Raw genomic sequence first — 14,328 nt, 5'->3', positions numbered from 1 at the left:
TGAATTCCTCCAATATGTTTCTGAAATAGTGGAAATGGATGATGCTCTTATCTTGGAGAGACCTTTTACTGACACAAAACTTGATAATGCATTGTTCCACCTCAGCAAATACAAGTCCCCTGGCTGGGATGGCCTTACGGTGGAATTTTATATTTCCTTTTGGGATGATTTGAAGGACATCCTCTTGCAAATGATCAATGTTGCCTGGCAAGAAAATCAGTTGCCGCACTCTTGGAAGCATGGCATAGTCAAACTTGATCCCAAAAAACATCTGTGTGACCATATTTCAGATTGGAGGCCTATTACTTTGCCTGAAGTTTACAAACTCATTGCCAATATGCTTGTGTATAGGCTTCACGGGCTACTGAATGCGGGACTTCATCCTCATCAATATGGATTTGTGCCGCGCAGACAAATCCATGATAATATCTCCAATGCCTTGACTGCAATTGAATATGCTAAGTATTCACATCAAGATGTGCTCATATTGCAGGTAGATATTGCTAAGGCATTTGACACTGTTCAATGGGATTTTATCTTTCAAATCATGACAAAGATGGGCTTTGGTTCCAAGACAGCAAATGCAGTTTACTGGCTTTATTGTGGCTCTACTTTCTCAGTGCATTCTTGGGGGTCATCTATCTCGGTCATGGACATTGGGCAGATCAGTTAGACAGGGCTGCCCTCTTAGTGCTCCCTTTTATACCATTGCGACCCATCCCCTCTTAATGTATCTTGATCATCTTACAAACACAGGACAGATGACTGGTCTTAAAATCCCTGGGGCTGCATCTTTTTTGGCACAAGCATATGCTGATGATTCCTTCTTTATGCCACAGAATTCTCCCCGGGAAGTTCACATGCTCATGAGCACCCTATCATTGTATGGTTTGGCAGTGGGATTGCATGTCAATTTTGACAAATCTAAATTGCTTCCCCTGAAACAATGTGACTGGCATTCTATTCTCTGGCCAGGTCAGGTGGTGCATTCCAAAGATGTAGTCAGGCATTTGGGATATCCTATTGGATATGGCATATCACGAGGAAGCAGCAGTTAAAATGGATATTCCAAAGACTTCAACATAAACTAGACTACTGGAAAATTTCTACTTGGCCTCTTTATGTCAGGCTCAGAATAGTACAGTCCATTGTAATGTCCTATGTCCAGTTCTTTTTGTCTTTACTGCATTGGTCCTCCAGAGATATTTCAGCTTTTATGTCTCAAGCAATCGAGATGTTATGGAGGAAAAAAACTGCTATGAAAGCATTGAGACTGATGAAGATGGAAATGGTGTGCTCTCCTAGGATGCATGGCGGACTCAATGTCCTCAATATAAGATATCATGTACTTGCCAGGAAGGCGACTATGCTCCATACTTTTTTCTGCCAACAACTGCCATGGACTTGTATGATAGCATCCATGTGTCTCAACATGAGGACTTGTGCTTATGGTCATTGGACTACTGATCATTGGGAGGTTGTCATTGGGAGATTTGTAGGGAAGATACCTGGCTGTTCTTTCTCTACTGCTTTGATACTTGACTGGAAGCAAGTACTTTCTAAGGTCAAATGGGCTCCTGATAATTGCTCGGGGACAAATTTAATGATGAAAGAAAGTATTCATCGGAGTGCCATCTTTGACATTCCACTCGCTTTACAGGAACCTGTTCGGGCATACAATCTCATGAATGATGTGGTAGATAATCAGGGCTATGTCTTATCTTTTCCCCAGGCCACTGCTTCCTATGCATTGGGAATGCACCATAGGTCCATATGGAAGAAAATTACTGATCTATTAATTCCTTTTCTACCTGTTCCTCCTGTGGCTGACACAGACAGGCTTATGGATTGGCAATTGCAATCCTTTGCTACATGCACGCATCCTGTTCCTCTTCCTGCCTTGACCTCCATCAAAGTCTACAGGCTTCTTCAGCCTGCTCCATGGATTCAGCAATATGCTAATACTCTGTGGCATATAAGGAAGCCCCTCTCATGGTGGCGGAAGAATCTCCGGATATTATGGAAGTGTAAAATGCCATTGAAGCAAAGACTTTTTCTTTGGAGATGCATGACAGGCACATTGTCAGTGGAAGTCACGCTTGCCAAACGTTGCATTGCACCATGCACATGTTTAAGGTGTCAGGCTCCTTCAGAGACTGTCCCTCATTTACTTTGGCACTGCCCGTGTTCTAGGAACCTCCTTGGGAAAATTTCAGATCATCTTCGGCTCCGTTTCCCGAGTCACATTTTTGGGAAACATTTCTGGCTCTTTTGCAGATTTATGAGGTCTTTGTCTCAATACTCACTATTTCTCTCTTGGGTGAGATATTGGGCTCTTTGGACAATCTGGAGTGAGCATAATTTGGCATACTAAGGTGGGCAGATTCACAAGTCATATGAATCTTTCCGAGCCTCATTGCGGCAATCCTTATATGATGCCTGCCATGAGGGTGATATGGATACTTCTTGCATAGAGCTTTTCTTTTTATGTTTCTGATCTTCGGGATCCTGTCCATTTCGGAGACTTCCCATCTTGTAAATTTATGAACATATAAATATACTGCACTGGATATTACAAAAAAAGAAGTGTGTGTCTCCGTGTGTGCTCGAGGTTCCTTTTGGCGTCCGTTTTCTGTCTGTACGCTCTGTCAGAAAATCCAAATTTTTTTTTCGTACTGTCAAAAATCCGTACAATTTCGTCCGTACAGTCAGAAAAATCCATACAGTTTTGTCTGTACAGTCAGGAAAGTCCATACAGTTTGCTTGTCAGGGGAAAAAAAATTTACTGTCGAAAATCCATACGATTTTGTCCGTACAGTCAGAAAATTTTGTACAGTTTTGTCCGTATAGTCGGGGAAGTCCGTACAGTTTGCCTGTCAAGGATTTTTTTTTTCGTACTGTCAAAAATCCGTACGATTTCATCTGTACAGCCAGGAAAACACCGTACAGTTTTGTATCTGCTGTGCTTTCCTCCTTGTAAAGCGTTGCTGCTTCCAAGTTTTTTGCTTAACTTGAATGGCGGATTATTCCTATGAGAAAACCTTTCACAAAGACAAGTCAGTTTCCAACAAGAAACAAAAACAGGTGATGGATTCAGATGATTCCCTTCATGACTGTGCTGAGGCTCAGCTTGTTTATGAGGTTATGCATGAAGGGTTTGAAGATCCACTTCCCACCACTGGCATTATGGTGGAAGTGGATGATATATTTGATCCAGTTAAGGAGTATGCAAAGCATGCCATTATAATTTTCTTCCCAGATAGATGCCTGTTGCTGCAGATGTTGGGAATTGGTTGACTCGAACCCTAGGTAGTTCTTATGTCAAAAAAGTTCATTATGCAGCGAGGGGCTTTTTTGAGATCATCATGGCTGATGAGGAGCACCGTCAGGTTTTGCTGGAGCACTCTCCTCTTTTCTATGGCCAGCAGATGGTCCATGTTCTGCCCTGGTCTCCACCTGGGATTACCAGGCATTGATTCGGCACCGTTGCCCTATTTGGGTAGAAGTTGTGGATTTTCCTCAATGCTTGTCTTCTCTTCTACCTAAAATTGCAGCTTCCCTCGGTAAGGTGGTATGTCCACCACGACCCAATGGAAATTCGAATCGCTTATGCATTTTGTGGGATACAGATCATCCCACTCCACCTTCATATTCGGTCACTGTGAATAATGTTTCCATGGGGAGTGCCTTTTACAAGCTCAAGTGGGGGCTGTTTGCAGGTGCTTGCTTTTTTTTTTCCCCCAAAAAAGAGACTTCTATTAAATGAGAAAGAAACCCGCTAGAGCAAGCTCTGTGCGGAAATACACCATGCTAAGCATGTAATAAAAAACACTTGAGAGGAATGAGGTAGAAAGAAACCAAGGCTGAGGCTAAAAATGCCATCTCAACCCTGTAGAAGTCTCAGCAAAGAAGGGAAAGTCTCTCCAATCTCTGAGAAAAGTAACTCTCATGGAGGAGGCTGCTCGAGATGATCCCTGCATGGTCGCCCAAATGGCCATCAGAGTGTGTATCGTATCTGTCCAAGTACTGGCCAAGATCTGAGAAGGGTGAACCTGAGAACCCTCCAAAGCCTCAGTGCATCTGGCTCTCCAAATGTGCCATGCTACAATGCTAGCTAGGATCTCCCATGGAGAGTCAACCAAGGAGTGAGCAGCCCTGAAAAGAGTGGCTGGAACATCCTCTAGAGAGCACGACTCCACAAGGTGTCGTCGGATGTGAAGAGCCCAAGAGGAATCAAGTCTCTCAAAAATACCTCGGGCCCTGAAAGAGTAAGCCAAGCCACTGATCCCCAGGTCATATAAAAGGTAGGCGGAAAAAAGTGCTGAAAAGTCTTGCAATCCCCTTTCATATGATTATCGCCTGTCTGCAATCCCAAAGGCAGTGCTGTATTGTCTCCAAAGCAGAACGGCAGCGAGGGCAAGAAGGGTCAGCTCCGAACTTGGACCTCCAATGGTTTACTACAGCTTCATGGCTTGCAAATTCCAAGGGCACAGCAGTTTCTTGCACAGGCATATGCTGATGATTCATATTTTATGCCCAGGAATTCTCAAAATGATCTCTCTCATTTGATGCATACTCTGAATGATTTTGGCATAGCTGGTGGACTGCATATTAACTTTTAGAAATCAAATCTTCTAGCATTGAAAGAAAATCTTGGTGGCAATCACAACTCAAGAAAATTTGGAAAGCTAAATTGCCATTGAAACAGAGGCTTTTCTTTTGGAGATGTATTGTGGGAGCTTTTTCCATTGGGGTGAAATTGGCAGCACGTGGCATTGCTTCCCCTTCCTGCCCCCGTTGTTCTCATCACCGTGAGACAATTCCCCATTTGTTATGGTCTTGCCCGCACTCTCATATATTGATCACTCATGTCTCTCATTTGCTGCGGCTTCGGTTTCCCTCTATCAGATTCGGGAAACTCTTCTGGATGTTTGGATGCTCCTCAGCTCAGATGTCTCCATTCCTCCTTTTTTTTCACTGGGCTCGTTTTTGGGTACTATGGACTATTTGGACACAGAGATTGCATTCTAGGATGGGACAACAGTTTCCTCAGGCATATGCTTTCTTCAAAATGTCCCTCAAGCAATCTCTATATGATAGTTATGCTGCGAGGGACCTGGATGCTACTAGCCTTGAAGTGTTTTCTGACTGTTTTTGAGTTCTTCCATTAGGCTCTCTTTTGGAGTCTGATGTCATGTACATTGATCTCATGTTAATAATATAGTTACTGGTTTCAGGCCAGGCATTGTCTTAAACTAAATGATCACAGGAAATTGGCCAAATGGGAAACTAGAGCAAGACAAAGAGCCTTTACAGATAAAGGTTGCTCTTCCAAAGAATTTTTCAAAAGTTTACATCAGAGAAGAATCAAAACAGAAATTTGCAGAGTGCTTATGCCTGATGGATCATGGACTACTTCACGGTCACAGCTTGCTTCTATTTGTGTGCATCATTTCTCTCAGCAATTTAGCTCTGCAGCTCCTCCCTCAAAACAGATTTTGCTTGCACGAAATTTACTGTTGCAACATGTTTCTCCTATCATTTCCCCTACTCAAGCTTTGGATTTGGAGGAACCCTTTACCGAGAGGGAACTGTCAGATGCGATCAAATCATGTGGCAGATGGAAATCCCCAGGATGGGATGGTTTAACAGTCGAGTTTTTTCTAGAATATTGGCCTATTTTGAAGCATACATTGCTATATATGGTGAATGCTGCGTGGCAAAATCAGAAAATGCCGGACACATGGAGAGGTCTTGTTAAACTCCTTCCCAAAAAACAAATTTGTGAGTCTTTGGCAGACTGGAGACCTATCACTCTTATGCCCGTAATTTACAAAGTCACTACCAAAATGATTGTTGATCGGCTAAAGGGCTTTTTACATGATGGGTTGCATCCTGCTCAATATGGCTTTGTCCTGCGTAGGCATATCACAGATAACATTGCTAATGCCTACATTGGAATTGAATATGCCAAATACACACAGCAGGATGTTTTGTTATTGCAAGTTGATATTGCCAAAGCCTTTGATACTATTCAGTGGGATTTTATTTCATCAACTATGCAGGCATTGGGTTTTGGCACAAAAATGCAGCAACTCATCACCTGGCTATATAAAGATAGTAAAGCTGCCTGCATACTTTCAGGGGATATTTCTCCATCCTGGACTCTTGGTTGTTTTGTCAGGCAAGGATGTCCCCTGAGTGCTTTACTTTTTGCCATAGCCACTCATCCACTGCTTCAATATCTGGATCACCTCTTGGACACTGACCAGTTGTTTGGAGATTCCTGGCAGTCATGGCATGATTGCTTAGGCATATGCTGATGATTCATTCTTTACTCCAAAAAATACTCGGGCTGATCTGTCCATGATTATGCACGCTCTTTCTACATATGGATTGGCTGTTGGCCTTCGGGTAAATTTTCAGAAATCAAAATTGCTGCCGTTACATGCACAGGAATGGCATAACCTTTTGTGGCCTGGGGAAATTGTTTCCGCTTCTCAATTTATTCGACATCTTGGTTATCCTCTAGGCTGGGGACTCACCCGTTCACAACAAACTGATTGGGTGCTAGTAAAGTTAAGGGCAAAACTTGAATATTGGAAGCTTGCAACTTGGCCATTACATGTTCGTTTGCGAATTACACAATCCATTTTGATAGCATACATACAATTTTATCTGCCTCTCACTATGCTCACTAAGGCAGATCTGGTTTCATTTATGTCAGCTATCATGGAAATTTTCTGGCGTTCAAAACATGGCAAGAAAAGTCTCAGATTACTCTCTATGCATCATCTCTGTTCTCCAAAGATGCACGGGGGTCTGAACATTCTCAATATTCAAATGCATTTACTTGCTCACAGAGGGAAAATGATGATATAGTTTATGCAAGGAGATCAGCCTTGGGCTTTCATGATCCGCTCTCTCTTATTACATCTTCATACATCTGCCTTTGGAAATTGGCAGCCTACTCAATGGGATTTTTTATTTGGCTCTATCCAAGGCAAGATCAGAGGCTGCCCTTTTGTCTCTCGTCTACTTCTTGATTGGAAACACATCTTATCCCACTTGGAATGGCATGGCAGGGACTCTCTGTCGGGCAACTCCTTGAGGGTAGAGAATATTTTTTGGTCTAAAGTATTCCACCCTCCTTTGGCCATACAAAAACTGAGACGTTCATTTTCTCTCCTTCAAAGGCATTTCATCTGTGGCGGATGTACTTCAGGATGATGGCACAATTTTATCTTTTTCTATGGCTGCTCACAAATATGGCTTGGGAGCTCATTATCGTCCTTTATGGCATAGAATTTCAGCAATGCTCTAACCGTACTTGCTGGTACCTCAATTGGAACTTCAGAATCGGCTTGAGGATTGGATTTAATGCTCTCCTTCCTTATACGCCCGTCCTTTGAAGCTTTCACATATCACAGTGTCATCTCTGTATAAAGTGTTATTACCTCCACCTTGGATTTCTCACAGAGCAAATACTGTTTGGCATATGGATCGTTCAATGAAGTGGTGGAGAAAAAGGCTGCGTCTCCTTTGGCATTACAAAGTCCCTCTTTGACAACAGCTTTTCCTATGGCGAGTTCTCATTGGAATTTTTCCATCCGGACAGTTACTCGCACACAGACATATTGCTTCAGCTGTTTGTCACAGATGACAGCACTCTACTGAATCAGTGCTTCATATTTTTTGGTTTTGTCCACATACTTCTAATCTCATTGCTCTCATCAGACAGAGGCTTCGAGCGTGATTTCCTACTGTTACTTTTGGCAGATTTTTCTGGTTGTTTGGTTTTCATCCACAGAGACAGGGTTTTGATTTATTTTTTGTATGGGTGCGCTATTGGACCCTATGGACTTTATGGATGGACAGAAATCATAGAGTCTTTGGTAATCCACTATTTTCATCCTTTCTTTTTTTCAAACGCTTTCTGCAACAATCATTCTACGATTGTTTTCAGACTCGTTTGATTGATCAGGATGTGTATACAGCTTATACTGAGATCTTTAGTTGAGTAGTAGCTACTTCGTTTTTGAAGTAACTATGAATGTAATTATTTTGCAGCAATAAAAGATTTCTTCCCAAAAAAAAAGTGTGTGTACGTCACCGTCAGTCTTTCCGACCACTGCAGTCTTCAGCGTTCTGTCAACTTTTCCGTACAGCCCACTCTTCTCCGTACTGTTTCTGCTGATTTCTCCGTACAGCCAACTTCGTCCGTACAGCCCGTTGGTGTTTGCCCTGCTCTTGCTCGCTTGTTTTAGCTGCTGCCAACCACTCCCTCTTGCCATCTGCTTTCTTCCCCGTTGCTGTGTATCACCCGTCCATAACTGTGCATAAGCCCTGCTGCCCTTTCTTGCTTCATCAATTCGGCCCTGCTCACCTTCATGGAGGACCATATTAAAAGCTACTCTCGGAAGGACTTGTCCCGAGACCCTAAAAGACAGCAATTCGAATTCTCTACCTCAGCTTCTGAAGATGCTCACTATGTTTTCGATATGCTCAAGGATGAATTTCACCACAGCCGGAAGGAGTGGGCCAAACCTCCCCCGGCCCTTAAGTACAAGCTGAAGCTGCCCTCATTGGTTACTCCTCTCCGGAAGTTCTCTCAGCAAGCAGTTATCATTTTCTTCCCTGGGAAGTTACCATCTGCAAATGATGTGGCTCAGTGGGTTCAGGCTTTGTTGGGAGGTTGTTTTGTTGAAGGAGTATACTTTGCTTCTCGAGGTTTTTATGAAGTGCACTTTTTGGATGCCTCATATCGTCAGCAAATATTGGAGATGTCTCCTCTATTCTATGGCAGACAAATGGTGCATGTCATGCCATGGTCGCCAAATAAGGATTATCACGGTCTCATTCGACATCACTGCCCTGTATGGGTTGAGGTAGTGGATTTTCCGGATTATATGAGGGCTGAGCTACCAAGTCTGGCAGCTACTTTGGGGCAAGCTGTATGCCCACCCCGACCTTCGGGCAATCGAAATCGGTTTTGTGTTCTTTGGGATACAGATCACCCAACCCCCCCTTCTATTGCGGTAGAGGTGGAAGATGTTCCCTTGGGCTAAAAATATTTTGATTTGAAATGGGGAGTATTTGCAGGTGCTTGTTTTACTTGTCATAAATTTGGCCATCTAGCTTCACAGTGTCCTGCAATATTGCATCAGCTCCCACCTACAGCTATTGCTCTAGAAAATACAACCTCTCCAACTTATGGTCCAGGGCCTAAGGCAACGCCTAGCAAGTTGGGTGATGTAGCATCTAAATCTGTTCTTCCCAAAGAAAGTGTGGTCCAGGTTTCAGCCAAGCAAAAGGATAAGGGAAAGGGCAAAATTTCAGAATCCAATGCCTCTCCTCAGGGTGCATGGCAGCAACCCAAAAAGGTATTTGCACTTAAGCCACGACTGTTACAATCTCGCCATTGGGATGCCTCTACTTCCACCCCTGGTCAGACCTCTACCCTGCTGACAGCATGACTTCTCGATTGTGGGTTGATGTGCTCAAGAAGGGCATTCCTGTATGTGACAATGATGCGGATGATAGAGCTACTGATCCAGGAGGCCAGGTGGACGTCGATGTCATGGCTGAGGCCTGACAGCTTATACCTTTACTATGTTTCTTGGCTCCACTGTACATATCTTCTATGTCTGCTTCAATTACTTGCATTACATACAATGTTCAAGGTCTTTGCAATGTCAATAAGTGGAGACTTTTTTGGCACTATGTACATAGAATGCACCCCGATGTAATTTCCTTACAGGAACACAACCAACACTTCTTGGCTGGCCAGCAAGGCCACTTTGCTGGTTATGACATCTTTTATGCTGGTACAATGCACTTTTCGGGGGTATGCATGCTGGTGAAACATGATATGCAGCCCACGGTTGCTCACAATGACCCCCAGGGTCGATGGATGGTGATCAGATGCATGTGTCATGGTGATCTTTATGAAATAGCATTGGTTTATGCCTCTCAAACTTCTGCGACAAGAGCTCAAATGTGGGCCTCCCTCAAACAATATCCATGGCTGTCTAATGCCTTTTTGTCAGGAGACTTTAATAACTCGCCTGCCATCCAAGACAACACCACTCATCGTTCTCACATGATCCCCACTGAGCTTCGACATTGGGAGGATATGCTTTCTTTCTTGCATGCAGAAGATTTATGGCTATCAACAAGGGATAGAGATATGGGTTATACATACCGTCACAATGCCTTAACTCATTACTGGGCTCGACTTGACAGATGGTATTTGTTGCATGCTCAGCAGTATGCTAGTTTCACATGTGCATTATGGGTTGACCATTCCCTCTTGCTATCTGATCACTTTCAAATATGCTTGACATTATCTATAGCACGTTTGACAGATGATATGCCTTTTTTTGGTCGTCGCCTACTCCATGTTAATAGTGCTTATTTGCTTCATCAACAATTTCAGAACATGGTGAGAGTGGCTGTCTGCCCCCTCCTCTTACATGCTCAGGAGGACATGGATTTTGCTTGGATCAGTCTTGCCCATCGCTTGCAGGCTGTTATTCAAGATTATGAACAGAGTCACATGGAAAACCTCAGGCTTAAGCTGAAATGGGCTCAATCTCACAAGCAACAAATGGATGTAATCAGCTCTTATAGGCAGCTCACCTCCTCTGAACAGGATTCTTGCACTTATGCGGTTCATATCATCCATCAAAATGATCTTCGAAAATGAAAGAAGTGGCAAAATCCGAGCTCGCATGAAACCCCTTTTGGATAAGGGCTGCTCCTCCAAGGCCTTCTTTAAAAGCCTGCATGCGGATAGGCGAAAGGAGGATATTTGCAGGATCAAGCAAGATGATGGCACTTGGACCACCTCCAAATCAGAATTGGAATCGCAATGCTCTAGTCATTTCCAGCATCTCTTTTCTCCTCAGCCTGATTATTCGATGCAAGTGAATGCAGCGAGGTCTCAATTTCTTATGCATGTTCAGCCTATATTGTCTCGGGAACAGGCTCATGCATTGGAGCAGCCATTTATGCTTAATGAACTGGATGATGCTTTGAGTCATTTACGTAAAGGCAGCTCTCATGGATGGGATGGATTGACTGTTGAATTTTTCTGTGCATTTTGGGGTGATCTCAAGAACACTCTTCTTCTTATGATCAATCATGCTTGGACAGAACAATCTCTTCCTCCTTCTTGGAAACATGGCCTTGTCAAATTGATCCCCAAAAAAAGGTTGTGTGAGACAATGGATGATTGGCGGCCCATATCTCTTATGCCAGTCATTTACAAACTCATTGCCAAGATGATTGTCCTTAGGGTTCGATTTATCTTGCAAGCAAGACTTCATCCTAGGCAGTATGGGTTTGTTCCCAGAAGGCAGATTACTGACAATATCTCCAATGTTTTGCTTGCAATTGAGTATGCCAAATATTCTAAACAAGATGTTCTCATTCTGTAAGTGGACATTGCAAAAGCATTTGATACTGTCCATTGGGATTTTATTTCTCAGACTATGCATAAATTGGGATTTGGCCCTCGGCTGGTCCGTATTATTTACTAGTTCTATTCTCATGCCACTGCGCAGTGTCTGCTTGGTAGTGGGTTCTAAAGGACATGGACTATGACCCGTTCAGTGAGACAGGGTTGCCCTCTTAGTTCGCTATTGTATGCCATTGCTACTCATCCATTATTGTTGCATATGGACCATCTTGCAGATACAGGGCAGCTTCATGGCTTGCCAATTCTAGGGGCACATCCATTTCTTGCACATGCATATGCTGATGATTCTTATTTCATGCCCAGGAATTCTCAAAGTGACCTCTCTCATTTGATGCATACTCTGAATGATTTTGGCATAGCTGCTGGACTGCATATCAACTTTCAGAAATCGAATCTTCTAGCATTGAAAGAAGCTGATTGGAATGCACTTCTCTGGCCAGGCCACATTATTTCTTCCCATACTATTGTGAGGCATTTAGGGTATCCCATTGGCTGGAATATTACCCCTCTACAACAGTTCAAATGGGTGCTTCAAAAGATTAACAAGAAGCTGGAATACTGGCACTTGTCAACTTGGCCTCTACATGTTCGACTTCGGATAGTACAGTCTATCATTATGGCATATGTGCAATTTTATTTGCCCTTCTTCACTGGTCTTTTAAGCATTTGGCTTCCTATATGTCCCAGGCTATGGAGATATTTTGGAAAAGCAAATCTCACAAAAAGGCTTTGCGACTACTTCCCATGCAGTCTGTTTGTTCTCCGAAGACTCATGGGGGACTGAATATTCTCAATCTTCAGTTTCATATGTTGGCAAGAAAGAGCACTATGATTGCTGATTTTTTCCAGCAAAAACAGCCATGGGCTGTTATGTTAGCAGCTATGTGTGGAAACATGAAGTCCCATGCATATGGGCATTGGATTACAGATCACTGGGAAGCTCCCATCATGGTAATTCTCTTCGCTTGGAAAGCATCCGTTGGAGCAAGGTGTTTGAATCGCCTCTTGCTTTACAGGCACCTATTAAAGCATATAATATTATGAAATTGGGCATAAGATTTGTCGGAGATGTGGTGGATCAACATGGTTATGTGCTTTCATTTCCACAAGCTTGCAGGACATTCCCCTTGGGTCTGCATCATAGGCCCATTTGGAGAATACTTACAACTATGTTGCAGCCATTTGTTCCTATACCTCCACTGTTTGTACACTGTTTGTACAAGACAGATTACTGGACTGGAATCTGACTTCCTTATCTCCTGCTACCTGTTCACTTTCAATGCATAATTTGGCATCCTCGATGGTCTACAGATTTCTTCTTCCACCGCCATGGATTGATAAGCATGCCAACACTCTTTGGAATTTGGATAAGCCTTTATCTTGGTGGCAATCACAACTCAAGAAATTTTGAAAAGCTAAATTGCCATTGAAACAGAGGCTTTTCTTTTGGAGATGTATAGTGGGAGCTTTTTCCATTGGGGTGAAATTGGAAGCACGTCGTATTGCTTCCTCTTCTTGCCCCCGTTGTTCTCATCACCGTGAGACAGTTCCCCATTTGTTACGGTCTTGCCCGCACTCTCGAATATTGATCACTCATGTCTCTCATTTGCTGCGGCTTCGGTTTCCCTCTATCAGATTCGGGAAACTCTTCTGGATGTTTGGATGCTTCTCATCTCAGATGTCTCCATTCCTCCTTTTCTTTCATTGGGCTCGTTTTTGGGTACTATGGACTATTTGGACACAGAGATTGCACTTTAGGATGGGACAACAGTTTCCTCAGCTATATGCTTTGTTCAGAATGTCCCTCAAGCAATCTTTATATGATAGTTATGCTGCGAGGGACTTGGATGCTACTAGCCTTGAAGTGTTTTCTGACTGTTTTTGAGTTCTTCCACTAGGCTCTCTTTTGGAGTCTAATGTCATGTACATTGATTTCATATTAATTTTATAGTTACTGGTTTCACAAAAAAGTGTGTGTGGTGTAGTGTGTGTGTGTGTGTGTGTATTGGACTTGGGCAGTGAGAGAGAGGTGCTAGTTGAGAGCCTCGCCAAGACCTCCTTGCAGGTCTTTCCCCCCTCTGTCCATACGCCTGTACGGTCACCCTACGATTTTCCCGGACAGCCGTACGAGCACCTACGGTAGGGTCTACATCTCTGCCCAGATCTATGCGCAGGCCCGTATAGCTCTCTGACCTCCATTTTTCCGAATGCACGTACGGTTTCTGTCAGTCCCTCCGTACAACACAGTCTTTTCAGCGCCCGTCAGCTTCCCCGTACAACCCAGCCTCTTCCGTACAATTCTGTTGATTTCCGTGCAGTCCATCTTTGTCCGTACAGAATTTTCCGTATAGTCTCCTTGCTGTCCCATGCAGTCTGTGCCGTACTATCTCTTCCGTACATTTTATTCCGTGCAGTCTCTGCCTTATAGTTCTGAGTTTTTTCCAATGTGCTTTTCCGTACAGTTTCTCTATCTAGTTTATCTTTCACTCTATTTCTCTCCGTACAGCTCTTTCTTGCCTTGCCATGTTTTGATCATGGCTTCAGGTTCTGATGTCTGTACATATGCTAGAAAAGAAAGACCCGCAGATGCCAAGCGCCGTCCTTCACAGCTCGCATCACAAGATGACGAGCTTACTATGGAAGCTCAATATGTGTTTGATACACTTAAGGATGACTTTCAGCAGTCACGATAGGAATGGGGCAAACCAGTTCCGGAGGTCACATACAAATTGAAATTGCCATCCCTCGTGAATCCTCTCAGGAAGCTATCTCGAACCGCGGTAATAATTTTCTTTCCAGGAAGAATCCCAGCAGCCAGGGATGTTGCACAGTGGATCAAGTCCATC

At 43.4% G+C, this 14,328-nt stretch overlaps 1 protein-coding gene and 1 pseudogene across 1 annotated transcript in view; both read left to right on the top strand.

Annotated features, from left to right (window-relative positions):
- Window positions 1-14,328, top strand: part of LOC147886979 (uncharacterized) — an 874,612-nt gene that overhangs the window by 500,655 nt on the left and 359,629 nt on the right. The window lies entirely within an intron of this gene.
- LOC147886981 (uncharacterized) lies at window positions 1,289-2,497 on the top strand (annotated as a pseudogene).

Source organism: Dipteris shenzhenensis, chromosome 23 (assembly GCF_047967505.1).
Source record: "Dipteris shenzhenensis isolate YYH24624 ecotype China chromosome 23, Dip_SZ_1.0, whole genome shotgun sequence".
In the NCBI taxonomy this organism is placed as follows: Eukaryota; Viridiplantae; Streptophyta; class Polypodiopsida; order Gleicheniales; family Dipteridaceae; genus Dipteris; species Dipteris shenzhenensis.
The sequence above is the reverse complement of the archived record's forward strand: the minus strand, read 5'-3'. Positions and strand labels throughout refer to the sequence as shown.